Source organism: Vigna radiata, unplaced genomic scaffold (assembly GCF_000741045.1).
Source record: "Vigna radiata var. radiata cultivar VC1973A unplaced genomic scaffold, Vradiata_ver6 scaffold_169, whole genome shotgun sequence".
NCBI classification, from domain to species: Eukaryota; Viridiplantae; Streptophyta; class Magnoliopsida; order Fabales; family Fabaceae; genus Vigna; species Vigna radiata.
In genome coordinates, this window is record NW_014542363.1 from 378,854 (window position 1) to 389,327 (window position 10,474).

The following is a 10,474-nucleotide window of genomic DNA, read 5'->3' on the forward strand; positions in this document are numbered from 1 at the left end:
TAAGTGTAAAAGAAGCTTGTTGAGGAAGCTATGCAGTTGGAGAGACTTGGGACGCAAGGTACAACATGCCAGGTCAGCAATCCAAGTGAAGAAGCAGATTCTGCAGTGTCTGGTGTTGGGGTGCCCTAGAGAGGGGCGCTGGGACGCCCTGGAGAGGGGCGCTGGGGCGCCATCTGGCTTCCTTTTGTGATTCCTTGGTTGTCCTTCTTGGCAGCCTTACTTAGTTGTATGTACATGGTGTCTCCTCTTTATTAAAGGCCTACAAAACAATGTAAAGTTTATTTAGTAAAGAGAAAGAGGTGTTTAGTAAGTAATACTCCATAAAAGTAAAGTAGTGAGTACTCCCTCTTCTTCTGGGATTCTCTTGGACATGGCTCTTGTTAAAGGACCTATGTTGATCTTGGATGGTCCTCCATCAGTCCCTCCCTCTTGAAAAAGATCTGTCCTCAAATCTTGGGAATCCTATTGGGCATCTCCTGTGAAAGGAATTAAGTCACAGATGTTAAAAGTAGGACTGACACCATAACTTTCAGGAAGGTCTAATTGATATGCATTATCATTTATCTTCTTGACCACTCTGAAAGGANCATCACCTCTTGGGCTTAATTTGGATTTTCGTTGAGAAGGAAATCTATCCTTTCTCAAGTGAAGCCAAACTAAATCTCCCTCATTAAGAATTATTTGTTTTCTCCCTTTGTTGTTGTATTCAGAATATTTTTGAGTTTGTTTCTCAATATGAATTTTAACCTTTTCATGCAACTTTTTGACAAATTCCGCTTTAGAAAGACCTTCTTTATGAAGAAAAAAAGATGATTCTGGAAGATGAATTAAATCAAGAGGTGTGAGAGGGTTAAAACCATAAACAACCTTAAAAGGAGAAAGATTAGTAGTCTTGTGAACTACTCTATTATAAGCAAACTCTATATGAGGTAGATGATCATCCCAATTTTTAATATTGCCCTTCAACATTACCCTTAATAGAGTGGATAAAGACCTATTTACTACTTCTGTTTGCCCATCAGTTTGTGGGTGACATGTAGTAAAAAATAGTAGGTTAGTTCCTAGCTTGGCCTAAAGTGTTTTCCAAAAGTAGCTAAGGAACCTAACATCTCTATCAGAAACTATAGTTTTGGGTAAGCCATGTAATTTGACTACTTCTTTAAAGAAGAGTTTTGCTATATAGCTAGCATCATCAACTTTGTGGCAAGGTATGAAATGAGCCATTTTACTAAATCTATCAACCACCACAAAGATGGAATCAAACCCCTTTTGAGTTCTGGGGAGACCTAAGACAAAATCCATACTAACGTCTTCCCATGGGGTACTAGCTATTGGAAGAGGAAGGTAGAGTCCATGAGGAATTACTTTAGACTTAGCTTGTAAACAAGTTATACAACTAGAACAATGCTTTTGGACATCTATTCTCGTGTGTGGCCAATACAATTTGCTTTTTAAAGTATGAAGAGTTTTATCAACTCCATGATGGCCCATGAGTCCTCCTCCATGACTTTCCTTGATAAGAAGCTTTCGAATGGATACTTGGGGTATACATAGTTTTCCTTTATTAAAAATATACCCCTCAGAAATATAGAATCCGTCGAATGGCTTTTTAAGACAAGATGCATAAGTGGATGCAAAGGTAGGGTCAGTGTCATAAAGTTCTTTAATGTCATCAAAACCTAGTATTTGTGAACCTAGAGTAACTAGTAATGCATGTCGTCTAGATAAAGCATCCGTAACAACATTAGTACTCCCCTTTTTATGTTTGATGACATATTGAAACTGCTCAAGGTACTCAATCCACTTTGCATGTCACTTGTTCAGCTTTCCTTGCCCTTTAATATACTTGAGAGATTCATGGTCAGTGTTTATAATAAACTCTCTAGACACCAAATAATGTTCCCAAGTTTTTAATGCTCGAATAAGGGCATAAAGTTCTTTGTCATAGGTAGGATAGTTCAAAGTAGGTCCCTTAAGTTTTTCACTGAAATAAGCTATAGGGTGACCTTCTTGTATAAGTACAACTCCTATTCCTACCCTAGAAGCATCACATTCTACTGAAAAGCTTTGGAAAAATCAGGTAAATGTAGAATGGGTGCATGTGTTAGCTTATGTTTTAAGGTCTCAAAGGATAGACTTTGTTTTTCATCCCATTTGAATGGCACATCCTTCTTTAAAAGTTCATTGAGGGGAGAAACAATAGTAGAGAAATTTTCTACAAGGCATCTATAGAAACCTGCTAGACCTAGAAAACTTCTTACTTCTCCCACTGTTTTCAGGACAGGCCACTCTCGGATAGCTTTGATTTTGCTAAGATCAACATGTACACCTTCTTTCCCAACTTTGAAGCCCAGGAAAATAACACTTTCTTGACAAAAGGTACATTTGTCAAAGTTGGCAAATAAATGGTGTTGACGAAGCAAAATCAAGACTTTTCTCACATGATGAAGATGCTCTTTAAGACCTTTGCTATAGATTAGAATATCATCAAAGTAGACTACAACAAAGCTGCCTATGTATTCCTGAAGGACATGATTCATTAAGTGCATGAAGGTACTAGGAGCATTGGTTAAGCCAAAAGGCATGACTAACCATTCATAAAGGCCAAATTTGGTCTTAAAAGCTGTTTTCTATTCATCTCCTTCTTTAATTCTGATTTGATGATATCCACTTTTAAGATCAATCTTGGTGAACATGTTTGCTCCGTGTAATTCATCTAACATATCGTCCAATCTAGGAATAGGGTGCGTATACTTGACTGTAATGTTGTTAATAGCCCTGCAATCTGTACACATTCGCCAAGAACCATCTTTCTTAGGGACTAACAACACTGGCACCGCACAAGGGCTAAGGCTCTTTTGTATCCACCCTTTTCCCAATAAATCATTAACTTGCTTCTCTATCTTTTTGGTTTCTGTGGGGTTAGTCCTATAAGCTGGCCTATTGGGAAGGCTGGCGCCAGGAATCAAATTAATTTGAAGTTCAATTCCTCTAAGAGGTGGTAATCCACTTGGAACCTCTTTAGGAAATAAATCATCAAACTCTTTCAAAAGCTTTTGTAACCCCTTTGGATGAGAATCAAGTGGATGATTTATGGAAAGAAGTGCCTCTTTACAATAGAGAAGAAAGTGAGGTTGTCCAAGGAAAAGGTTTTTAGAAGAGTGTGGTGGGACAACTTCATTGGTTGAAGTACGTTTGACCAAACTCAATTTCTTCTCTTTGGAAACTTTGTTAGAGTGGAGCTTTTTCTCACCATCCAACTTCTTCTGAAGTATAATTTTGGTCCTCTCGCACTTGTGATGGTGTAAGAGGGCTCAAGATAATCTTTTTTCCTTTATGTTGAATGGTTATCTTGTTGGTGACTCCATCATGAAAAACTTGTTTGTCAAATTGCCAAGGGCGTCCAAGTAAGATGTGACCCGCTTCCATTGGAACAATATCACAAATGATTTGTTCTTCATACTTGCCTATGCAAATGGGAATACCTACTTGTTCCTTAACAACTATTCCTTCATCCTCTTTTATCCATTGAAGTTTGTATGGGTTAGGATGAGGAGTAGGAGTTAAGCCTAGCTTTTCAACCATTCTAGAGCTACAACAATTACAACAAGAACCACTATCCACAATCATAGAACAAGTTTTATCAAGAACTTTGCAGCGAGTATGGAATAGGTTTTCTCGTTGAGTCTGTTCTAACTCAATATGCTTTGCCTCAAGGAGTCTTCTAACCATGAGAAGATCTCCATCACAAGGTGGAGCTTCATGTTCCTCTTCAAATGAGGACAACTCAGATGCGCTAGAAGATGACTCCTCACTTGGACTCTCATGTTGAAGGATATAGGTTGACTTTTTGAAGTGACACTCATTTGAATAGTGTCCTCTTGCTCCACATTTGAAACATCTAGTCTCCTTACCCTTGGTATCTCTAGGTGGCTCTCTTGAAGTCCTTTGTTCTTTTCCCTTGTAGCTTTCTTTGTCTCTTTTTAGCTCTCTATCTTTGCCTTTGAGCTTGTCTTGTGGTCTTTCTCGCTCTCTCTCCTTTGTTTCGTCATATCTTGGAAAGCTACCCTCCCTCTTAAGATCTTTCCTATAGGATGAAGTGGTAGGGTAGGTTCTTTTTGCGGAAGCTTTTCTTCTATTTTGATCTTCCACTCTCACACATAGCTGTACAAAATCATTTAGATCTAAGTAAGGTAAGAGTTCTACCTTATCTCTAATCTCATAGTTCAATCCACTCTGAAATCTAGCTATGGTGAATCTCTCCTCCTCTTTGATCCCAGCTCTCAACATGAGTAACTCTAATTTTTGTCCGTATTTCTCAATACTCATGTTTCTTTGTTGAAGTTGATGAAGCTTATCCATCACTTCTCTTGCATAGTAGGCCGGGACATGTCGCTTGTCTAAGGCTGCTTTCAGCTCATTCCAATATTGGATTGTGTAGCCACCATGCATCCTTTGGTCTCTCATGATGGATGTCCACCAATAAAGGGTTGCACCTTGAAAGGTCAAGGTGGCTAGGGTCACTCTCCTCCTATCATCTATGTTGTAGCATTCAAAAATTTTTTCAACCTTCATCTCCTACTCAAAGTATTCTTCAACATTATCTCTACCATAGAAAGGAGGAAGGTCAAGCTTAGGTTCTACATGATGTTCTCTAGGGTTGTGATGACGCCTAGGAGGGTGTTGATAGTGATCATAAGGTTGGTAGGTATGGTGTTCACTATGGTGGGAATGATCATCTTGATCATGATTTTGCCTATGAGGTAGGTATGGTGTTCCTTGGGTGTGCCCGCTTTGATTGAGAGTAAGAGTGGCGACCATTTGCCTTAGCTCATTCAATTCAGTCTTGGTTCTATTGAGTTCTTCTCTTAACTCTATGTTCTCTTGATCTTGAGTGACATTACCTTGAACACTAGAGTGACTTATGCTTGTGAAGTAGAGAAATTGTTTTCACAAAGATTTGAAAGCCTTGCACAAGTATGAATCAAAACTTTGGAAAAGAGAGTTTTAAGTGTTTTTGGTGAATGACTTCTATAGAGATTCTAAAGGTGAGGAAAACCGAATAGCTCCCAGGAAGGAGAGGTGAGTCACAATGGACAAGCTTAGAAACCTTGTCCTTCCTTAGCCAGAGTGTCTCCTGACGTTTCTCACCCAAGTTTCTAGATAGAAGTCTTTCAAAACCTTTTTGAATGAAAGGATGTTATGTTCCTAGAAACCAAACGAAGGTTTAACTAAATGAAACGCGCTCCTAAGTATCACGGAGACTTAAAACATAATAGTCAATCAAGCAAAGTAAAGTAAAGGAATGGAAATGGAAGACAATGATAAACGACCCTATGTGAAAGTGCAAGTGACACTTGGAGCCCCTTGACACACTTTCACTCTAAGAAGTGGGAACTAACTATTACAATGTTGCTTAGTAGACTTGGAATTGCTTGAAAAGCATTTTCCCAAGTTACTTTAAGTTTGAAAAATGTAAAGCAAATTAAACTTCAAAAGTTTTGTGATACAAGACTGTAAAAGTAATAGGATGAGCTATAGTATGTAGACAATGGTAGACTACAAAAGCTGAACATATCCTATCTCCAAAGTGTTTGAATTTTGTGGTAGAAAAGGTGGAGAAATGTTGCTGGTTTCTCAAGTCAGCTAAAGCTTGGAGAACAACCTTTGTGACCAATTCTACAAACTCTCCACTCCCTAGTATGCTACCCTCTTGGGGGAAGCTTGCTGGAACTTGGATCACCTCAAAATGAAGTCACACACCACTACCAAATACAAAAACCGTGAGCTAATTGGACAGCTGCTGCACCAGAATTCAATTAGTCAAAAATTAGATTGCTAGCATAGTATGGAAGCCAAAAATGATGAATTCAAGTGAGATAAAGCTGGAACAAAAGGTAGCACACAAAAGGAGCCTAGGAAAGGAACTAGAACAGATTATAAAAGCAAGAAAAACTCAAAATCAATGAGGAAAACTCTGTGCAGTGAAACTGTTTGATAATTTGCAATCTGTTTGATGAAAGTCCCCAATTAGTTTCAACTTTGTTTGGTTTTTATTGCTGTGACAACCGAAATTGGATTGCAGGGGTATATATGCTTTTTATTTTGGATTTATACTTGTTTAAGCCTTGGAAGGTAACTGGAAACAAATTCCCCCAGCTTTTGCCAATCCAAATACAAAATGAACTATGTCCAAAGTCAAACAGCCAAAATAATGCACACTGCAACAGTAAAAGGTGGCTAGAAAGTGGCGGTTTCAGTGGGAAAAATGTGTGGCAGTAGTTTAAATGATTAAGTGATAGTTGAAGCAAGTTTAGATTATCATAATAGATGTGTGCAAGCACTCAAACAGCAAAGAAAAATGCCACAGCAAAATATGATAGGTCCACTTCCTATTTTGAAGCAATGTTACGGGTTTAAGATATGAATTGGTGAAATGGTGCAAAACTGACCAAATGAACAGTAAAGACCAACTTTGATGCACAAAATATATGTGTGGAAACAATCAAATTGTGCCAAAATCCACTGAATCACAATTTGACTAGTTGAGTTCCAAATTTCAACCAAAAGTGGCAAGTCAAACTATGATTTGGCAGAATTAATGAAGATAGACCAAAACAACAGCTGAAACAAGTTTCAAATGGTGAAATACACTTGCACCAACAGTTACAATGCACAGAATTTCAGTAAAACTCAAAGTGATATGTGGAGTTGCCAATTATGCAGTAAAATCAATAAATCTGCAGCAGAATTGAAAAAAATATACGGAAGCAATGATAGCTAGCTCAAGCAAACAGATTAGGACGGTCCTATACACTAGATCTAGTTGTAGAAAATCAACTAGGAGAATTAAATGGACCTAAAATACTGCAAGGAAAACATCAGCACGGTGCAAAAACTGTAAACACTGTAACCGTTTCTGGAAAAATGTGATAGCACTGTTGCTTCCAATTTTCACTACTACAAAAATCATATTTTATGACGTACAAAAACGAACTATGACGTACATAGCTTTGTAAGTTATAATAGATCTACACATTTTATGACGTAGCAAAAATTTACATCATGATAACCTGAACATATTATGATGCAGTTTCTAAAATCAGTCCATTCTTTTTTATATGAATATTGAAGAAAATTGTTTCGAATATTGAGTAAAATTATCTATGTTCACATTCATTAGAATTATTTCTTTTTTTATAGACCTATTAGGTGAACATAGATAATTTTACTCAATATCAATTCGAAACAATTTTCTCCAATATTCATATAAAAAAAATGGACTGATTTTAGAAACAGTGTCATAATATGTTTAGATAACGTAAATTTTTGCTACGTCATAAAATATGTAGACCTATTATAATGTACAAAACTATGTACGTCATAGTTCGTTTTTGTACGTCATAAAATATGATTTTTGTACTAATGAATATATAATTTTTCTTCTGACAACTTCAAAAGGTATGAATTCTAAAGAAATTTAGCCATTCAAGTTTTTTTTTCCTTTTTAATTAAAGTGAAGGATATTGGAATTAATCATTAATCCCATAATAATTTATTGTCACCTAGCAACATTAACTTTCTTGTCACCAGCATTTACGTTTAAAAAGTTTAAAGAAATTGCAAGGGCCAAAAAATTTATCTTTCACAATCAACTAGCATTTGATTAATTATACGTTCAAAATCATTAGTACCATATTAACTTCAAAATCATTAATACCATATTAATGAAACTCTACTCATGATCATACAAAGTGATTTCACTCCAATGCTATACTCGAGCACCGGCACAGAATTCTTTGGATAAACCATGTCTGATAAGCCACAAAAAATAAGCCAAAATAAAATATTTGTCTGCTGAAGGAAAACGAAAGATTATGGTAATTGCTTGCACCTTAGATTATGGTCTTTTAATAGCGTCCACTGTTCTCTTTCTCCAGGGTTCCTTTTTGTTTAAGTTGACTTCTCAGTTTTGGGGCTACAGGAACATATCTGATATTGATAAATCCATATCCTCTAGTAAAATTGTAGAATCCTCTATTGTAGATCCTCGGTTTTCCTAAATGATGACAAAATGGTCACTAACTATAGTACCATAGAAGAAGTTATTCAAGATTAGATAAAACCACAACAGGCTTATTAGATATCTAGCGATATGCAAACACCTACCATCTTGCGCAAGTCATACTTATGCCCTCCGACATTCATGTCATAAGACCCCTCAGATTCAGAGTATCTCATTACACTATGTCATAAGTTTAAATAAATGATAGGTTTAAACACACGACCAATATTTCTTCAATTTAACAAACTGCATCTTAAAGTTGGAAAGGAGAAAAAAAAAACACTACTACAAAAATCATATTTTATGACGTACAAAAACGAACTATGACGTACATAGTTTTGTAAGTTATAATAGATCTACACATTTTATGACGTAGCAAAAATTTACATCATGATAACCTGAACATATTATGATGCAGTTTCTAAAATCAGTCCATTCTTTTTTATATGAATATTGAAGAAAATTGTTTCGAATATTGAGTAAAATTATCTATGTTCACATTCATTAGAGTTATTTCTTTTTTTATAGACCTGTTAGGTGAACATAGATAATTTTACTCAATATCAATTCGAAACAATTTTCTCCAATATTCATATAAAAAAAATGGACTGATTTTAGAAATAGTGTCATAATATGTTTAGATAACGTAAATTTTTGCTACGTCATAAAATATGTAGACCTATTATAACGTACAAAACTATGTACATCATAGTTCGTTTTTATACGTCATAAAATATGATTTTTGTACTAGTGTTTGAATCAACTCAAATATGATTTTTAGAAATCAATGTATAATCTGAGTTGAAACAGTTTGACACATGTTTAAGAACTGCAAAGGAACTTGTACCAAGTGTCAGAAACAAAAACTCTGGACCAAACAGATTACACAAAATCTGGCCAGAATTGATCTTTGATGCAGATTTTGTTTTTGACAGCAGATTTTACTCAACTCAACTACTCGTGTTGAGATTTTGTGATGCTTACAAGTTGCTATCAATTGAAACACAATTGCAATCATCAAACAAACATGCTTGAAGCATACAATACCAAAATCGGTATGACAATTAGATTCAAATATGAAAACCCGAGAGATGCAATTTTTCTGCAGAAGTTGGAATTGAAACGCAGATAGTACAGCTATCAGTTCAAATCATCCAAGCCAGATACGATATCAATGCTTTTCATGATTAATAGAAAGATAGCAACCACTGGACATACTGAAAACAAAAAAAAATTGACAGTTGAACAGAATCAACACGTAAAACAGATTAAAACTGCAATAGAGAGTTGCACGTGACCGTGACAATACGGATCTGAAAGTAGAGGTTGAAATTGAATCAAAACAAATAAAAATCACCGATTAAAATGATGTAAACACTCTATGGAACAGTCAACAACGCAAAATTCACTCAAACAGAATGAATCAAACCAGAAAAGCAATGTAACAGAACAAGGAGAACAGAACAACACGGCAAAGGAAAAAAATTGGAAGAAAGAGCACTTAGCTCTTGAAGCGTGATTGGAACGGCTGGCTCTTGATGCCAAATGATGGAAGCTCTCTTGGAATTCAATCACGAACAGCCTCCAAGTCCAGAGATGGCAGCGGAATGTTGGTGCAACATGAAGCACGAAAGGTGTTTAATGAAGGCTTTAATGAAGGTGTGTGGAAGAAGCAAGGATTCTCAAGCTCTGAAAGCCTTCCAAGAGGGAAGGAAGCTAGAGGAGAGGGTGCAGAAGAGGCACAAGTGTTTGAACTCTAAAAAATGATTCTGGAGAAATCTCAACAGCATTTCATTAAGTTTCAAAGTTGAATTTTACAAAGAGAAGAGTCCTCCTTTTATAGATGAAGGAGTGACTAAAAAACGTGCTAAGCAGGCTACTCTAAGTGTAAAAGAAGCTTGTTGAGGAAGCTATGCAGTTGGAGAGACTTGGGACGCAAGGTACAGCATGCCAGGTCAGCAATCCAAGTGAAGAAGAAGATTTTGCAGTGTCTGGCGCTGGGGCGCCCTGGAGAGGGGCGTTGGGGCGCCATCTGGCTTCCTTTTGTGATTCCTTGGTTGTCCTTCTTGGCAGCCTTCCTTAGTTGTATGTACATGGTGTCTCCTCTTTATTAAAGGCCTACAAAACAATGTAAAGTTTATTTAGTAAAGAGAAAGAGGTGTTTAGTAAGTAATACTCCATAAAAGTAAAGTAGTGAGTACTCCCTCTTCCTCTTGGATTCTCTTGGACATGGCTCTTGTTAAAGGACCTATGTTGATCTTGGATGGTCCTCCATCAAAAGGTTTCTTTTTTTTTTCTTGAGTAAATTCAAGACGTATACTTTGTTGTTCAAGCACTTGGGGTTAGTGTAATATAAAAAATGGATTATGATAAAAGCACTTGGATCCTTTCTTAATATTTATGATTTTC

The 10,474-nt window shown here is 36.4% G+C and overlaps 1 pseudogene; it reads right to left on the reverse strand.

The window, feature by feature from the left end:
* Positions 1 to 462: 462 nt before the first annotated feature.
* LOC106779839 lies at positions 463 to 8,241 on the reverse strand (annotated as a pseudogene).
* Between the last annotated feature and the right edge of the window lie 2,233 nt (positions 8,242 to 10,474).